The sequence below is a fragment of the Phoenix dactylifera genome, unplaced genomic scaffold (genome assembly GCF_009389715.1).
Source record: "Phoenix dactylifera cultivar Barhee BC4 unplaced genomic scaffold, palm_55x_up_171113_PBpolish2nd_filt_p 000388F, whole genome shotgun sequence".
NCBI lineage: Eukaryota > Viridiplantae > Streptophyta > Magnoliopsida > Arecales > Arecaceae > Phoenix > Phoenix dactylifera.
In genome coordinates this window covers 43,802-49,972 of record NW_024067834.1, presented here as the reverse complement: position 1 = coordinate 49,972, position 6,171 = coordinate 43,802, and positions in this window count along the sequence as shown.

Below are 6,171 nucleotides of genomic sequence, written 5' to 3'. Positions count from 1 at the left end.
GGTATATGAAACGGTATTTTGGGAACTGAAGGTTGGGGTCATATGAACTGAAGCCCAACAGGAACGCTGAGGGAGTTTCAGTTTAATAGTAAAATAGATATCGTATATTATAATTATTGAAGCACACTCAATAGGCACGGGTACTAGTGTCATAATGTATTTCATATATCTGAACTGCTAGAACTGATGTGTTGCTTCTTGGACAAGGCTTTTGGAGTTGCTCTATTGACTGTAATGAAAACAAACAAATCTCTTCTTCAAGTTTCTTGATTTGGAGTGACAAATTTCCTCCTTTTATCATTAATCCCTACCGATACGTGGAATTTGCATATTGAAATAAATGATTATGGTTCGTGTATATGCCTTTAATGTATATACTCTGCTTGGCTATGTACATGCGTACTTGTGTTACAATTTGTAAATGGTTCCAAAAATAAGAATTGCCGAACAATACTGAACAATCGTATTGAACAAAAAGGGATGAAGTTTCAACCAAACGGGAAAATAAGAGGGAATTTTGTAGCTATTTTGGATTAGTCTCGGGGGATTTTGGGCAGTGAAAATGATATACAGGACTGCTTTCATCAATTTCTCAAATATCTTTTTAGCGGTCAAGGTTTTGGTAGAGTTTCTGCAGTTCCAGTTTCCTCCAGCGAAGCCTGTCGGAATTTTGGCACCATGGTTTCCTCCCGAGAGAGTACCCAACCCAGTTCCAGCTTTAAACCACCCTCCTCCAAGGCAGAGACTCCTCTTTTAGATCAAAACTCTGAATTTTTAAGGCAATTTCATGTTTTATTTTCATAGCACAGACAAAATGTTTCTCTAGACGATGACTTTGACTTCACATAAAATCTTGGTAACCATAAATATCAGAGCATGTCTTTTTACCCAACTTAAGTTATTATCATCATCTGCAAACATATATGTATTATGATTTTCTGCCCCAAAAACTTGTGGGGAAAGGTGAGTGTGAATTGGGGCGACAAATACAGCATATTATCAACTAGTCCATTAATATTAAGGAAATTAGATAACTTCTATGAAGTCCTTGATGTAATCGCTGTTCGTTCTTTTACTATTGATCTAGGTTAATCACCCTCACTTTGGGAACCGGACAATGACGAGGGAGGAAAGAGGGCAGTAGATGAAGACTCCAGAGGCCCATGAACCACTGAGTTGGATGAAACAGATATGGGGTTGCCCTCCAGCTGCAACATAAGGCTCCCAAGAATCTCGGTTAATGTTTTCTTGAACTCTGCTTCATCCACAATCTTCCCATCGTCTGCATTTGCCATTTTGAAAGCGTCTTTCACAAAAGCATCAACCTGAAACAGTAACCAGACTGTTACGACCTTGAAACGATAATACAGAATTATAGTAATTCCAACATCCAAGGTGTCATAATATATTTGTAAAATGTTTCGAGGATGGATCGCTTCGGAAGAACATATGCAGATAGAAAGGGAACAATAATTTGCAGAAAAAATTATGAAAGAAAATATATAGGAATATCAAAGAGATGGTTAGCACTTGATTTTTCTGGAAAAAATAGGGTAACCCAAAAAAAAAAGCCTTCCATTGTTGGATAATTGTAAATTATCTAACAGGTCTATAAATAAAATCTGGAGGCATGTTTCTTCTAAAGAGAGGAGTTTGAACGTATTAAAGATCTATGCACATAGGCAACAAAGTAAGACTAAGGTTACATATAAGAAAGGGAGACCGGCCAACTAGCTCAAAAATCTCCTGTGGTGGAATGTGGCTATAATTGATGAAATTTTGTGGGAACCATGAGTGAGAATTGAACATTCAGTTGTTGCAATACAAAAACAACTATTTTCAGCTTTAAAGGATCTTTTAGAGAAAAATATCATAGATTTTTTGCATCAATACTGTACACAAAATATGTATGCACTTATTTTATGCATTTTTAAGATAGTATGAACTTCTTTTTTTTTCTTAACATAACAGAGGGAGCATCATGGATATAATTCTGAGTTGAACATTAGGGAAACACCTCAAGGTTCCAAACCCAAAACCTCCCAAATGGAGGAAGGCTGCAATCGTTGGGCTATAGCCTATAGATTCTTCAGTTTAACTACTTTGGAGTCTTTATCCATTCGCAAAAAAAAAAATCCCACTTCGGAGTCTGTATTTGATAGTCTTCAATATAGTCGACTAGATCCAGTGTTTTTCTCCAGCTGTTTCTCAGAATTTCTCTACAGGTCCTCAAGCTCCCAACAAATCATATACCAGATGTTCTAATTTGAAATTATTTAAGCATGTAGATTACCTGATCAACAGCACCATGAGGAGGTAAATCTTCAGAGGAAGCCATCCCATCCAGCGCAACACGAAGATGGTTCTTTGATGTTTTCTGATGCTGATCCTTCGGTAGGTCTCTCCATACCGAATCAAACAACTGTATTGACCCACAATGTAATGTTTAATGAAGATTAGAATATTAAAGAAAAGATTGAGAGATGATTGCTTCCACTTTTGCCAAGAAATGCTGGGGAAAGTTTCTGAGTTATATAATCTAAAATTATCTAATAGTTCTCAATATGATCAATTAGTCATGTTATATGGTCAATTCAGTTTTCTTTTTTCATCTCTTCAATCATTGGGCCGTGAAAATTTACACTTTCACATGGATGTGTAATGTCATGTTTTAGTCTGCTTCATCAAATTACGTCATGCATGGCGAAGCATTTGACTTGCCGCTGTTATTTGAGCATGCAAGTCAGACCTAATGGCACTACTACTTCTTGTGGTCTGAATAACTTCAACTAAGTGAAACCAAAGTTAAACTATTGCATGACAGATGGAGATTATAGATGATTATGTTCACATCATGAATAAAGCTAGTTGTTTAACATAAGATCTATTTGTTAATGTGCCCAAGCAAGTGTTAATGCACGATTCATCTCTAGATTATCCAACAAGATAAGATTTCTCCTCCCCACCCCCCCACCCCCCAAAAAAGGGAAAAAGAAAATGGTGGAAGACTATACTAATTGCAGCACTTAAGGTTTCATGCAATTTTTGTACCTGATCATCTCTAGGGCCTTATTGGTGCATGCACAAAGTGGAATGGCTTGTTAAGGAAGAAGCCTTTCATTATGGAGATTGTAGCTCTAATTGATCTACAGCTTTCCAAATTATCTAGGAGAAGCACAAAGCATTTTTACTAGTTGCATAATAAGGCCAATGAGAGGGGCTGACAGCACCTAGTGTGTGCCAGGGTTTGCTCTCCACTTCTCTCGTAGGTTGAGGGTGTGTGTGTGTGTGTGAGAGAGAGAGAGAGAGTCCTTGTATGATTTGGAAAACTCTGGCACAACATTGTGCCCGATTTTGGCTTCTTGGATTTAGACCTGTTGCTGGAAATTGGACCCGGGGGCAATCTTCGGTCGAGGAGAGGGAGCGGGAGGTGGATGCTCACGGCGGGACGGCGGTCCGTCGGCGGGCGGCGTCCTCCGTCCGGGGCGGTCGGAGAGAAGGAGCAGCAGATCCTCGCAGCGGGGCGGCGATCCGTTGGCTGGTGGTGTCCTCCGTTCGGGTGCCTGCACACGAGCCGGTGGCCGGGTTTTCCGGCGCCGGCCCTCCGACGCTCAAGTCAGGGAGGGGGCAAATGGTGTGGAGAAGGAGACAAACAGTGAGTGTATGAATGTTTTTTCTCTCCCTCTCTCCGAGAGGCGAAGGCTCCCTCTTATATGCGGGGGTCGGTTTACCTGTGATGTAGAGGGGCGAAGCCGTAGTACGGCTCGGCATGTCGTTCTGGTCGGCGCTTGGTCAGGCGAATCATTGCACTGATGTCGGCGGTGAGGGCGTCGTACAACCCGAACTAGCGCGCAACCAGGCGAATTATTGTATCGGTGTCGGAGGTATGGCCGAGACCAGAGTCTTATCATAGTCGACTAGACTCTGCTGGGCTTACTTGCCGTGGAGAGCTGGGAGTCCGTAGATGACAGGAGCTATGTGCATTTATTGTGGAGTAAGCCGGAGATCCGTATTTATTGTGGAGTAAGCCGGAGATCTGCATTTATTGTTGAGTAAGCCGGAGATCTGCATTTATTGTGGAGTAAGCCGGAGATCTGCATTTATTGTGGAGTAAGCTGGAGATCCGCATTTATTGTTGAGTAAGCCGGAGGGTTACAGTGGCCATGCGCAATAAATGCCCGAAGGGTGTCAGGGCGTGGTCCTCGGCCGGACCTCAGAGGTGCACGGCCGTGGTAGGCGGTCGACAAGAGTAGACCTCGAACGTCGGGGTCTTTCTTAGCTTAGAGGTCCTGAGGTCGGTTGTCTTGGTCGTCTTGAGGTCGGATGTTCCGAGGTCGGATGCCGACTTCGGCTGTCCGGGGTCGGAGGTTGTACAGCTTCTTAGGAGCATTTATGTCACAGAGAGAAAAATCTTATTCCCCCCCCAACACTACCCCCCGACTTCCGAGTGCGAGCGGCTTGTGGGCTCGGACGTGGGAAGTAAAGTCTGTCACCGAAGTTGGGGGGGCGAGTCTCGTCCGCCCCCTTGCGCTTTTCGGAGCTTTTGTGGTGACATCCGCGCCCTTTGGCGTCTCGAGGTCGCTTTATTCAGTGGACTTATGACAAAGCCCGTATCATTACGTTTCTAGAAGCGGGGGTGGCGTCCCTTGAATCGCCGGGATTGTTTTACGGCGGATTAATGAGGGGGATCCTCGGGTTCGTCGAGGCAGATTAATGAGTGTGCCGTTGCGGGGTCCCAAACGGACACGCGGCGTGACGCAAAGTCGGACGCTTCCGATTTCGTGTTACCGGACCATAATTCTGAAGAGGCGGAGGCCACATCGGGGCTCCAGGTGTCCCCAATCTTATTAAATGGGGGGAGCGGGGGCGCCGTCCGCTCGTCCTTCAAGGCGATTCGATTCTGTGGACCCATAATGAGGTCCCGAGATCCGATGGGACGACCCTTTGATTTCGTACTCGATTTATTAAACCGGAGTGAATATGGTGCCTCGGCCTCCGAGGTCGCCACGTGGCGCAGGCCGATCGGGGGATGGGAACCGACCCCATCGATCTGGGCCGTCAGGGGGGTCTATATAAATCCCACGAGTCTGCCCTAAAGGTTTTATTTGGCTGCCTCTCATTTCCGTTGTCTTTTCACCTTGCTTTCTCCCTCAACCGAATTTTGCCGGCGGTGCCCGGAGCGATTTCCGGCAATGTCCAGTAGGTTTTCTTCCTGCTTTCACTAGGGTTTCCTCTTTTCTTTTCCTCGTCAACTTCCGTTTCCTGTTCTTAACTTTTATTCCACTCTTCTGTGAGAATGGGTCCCGGTCCCGAAGAAGTTGGGTCGAGTTTGTCAGGGGAGGAGGTGGAGATAATCCGCTCCCGTTTCTTCTTCCAGCCCGGGTTTCGTCTTGAAACCGCAGGGCCGGAAGACAGGGTGACGCAGCCGCCCCCAGGTCGGATCGCGGTTTACCGCGAGACACTTTGGGCGGGTCTGCGTTTCCCTACCCATGAGTTCGTGAGCAGCTTGCTGGCCGAGTACCAGCTCGTCCCGGCGCAGTTGGCTCCGAACTCATGGAGGACCATAATCGGATTTTTGTCCCTGTGCCTCGGGCACGGGATTCCGATCACGGTAGGCCTTTTCCGCCGGTGTTTTCTGTTAAAGAAGAATCCGGCGGACGCAGGGTGGCTATATTTCGCCTTTCGGGGCGGTATGTCACTCTTCCGGGGCGCCCCTACCTCGATTCACGATTGGAAGCTGAAGTTTTTCTTCCTGGCGTCCGAGGCGCCTTGGGGGTTTGAGCCGAGGTGGGGTCACCCTCGGCTGAAGGCCCTCAACAAACTCTCCGAGCCCACGGGGAGGGAGCTGAGGACCCTAGACTCCGTGCGAGCCCTCGGGAGGGGCAACGACCTGACCGAGCTCTTGCGGGAGGACGCCCTGGCGAGCGTGGGTCTGAGCTCGGCGCGCCCCGAGGGTAAGGGTGGCTACGTTTTTTTTTCATTCTTTGTTTTTCGCTTTTACTGCCACTGGCCTGACACTTAGCAAAATTTTTGATTTCAGATATTCCCCGTATGCCGACCAGTAACACATCGCTTTTTTCCCGCCTGAGGAGGCGGGAGGCCGAGGCCGAGGGGGCTAATCCCCAGCCTCGGAGGAGGGCGAGGACAGACGGTGCTTCCTCATCGGCCGGG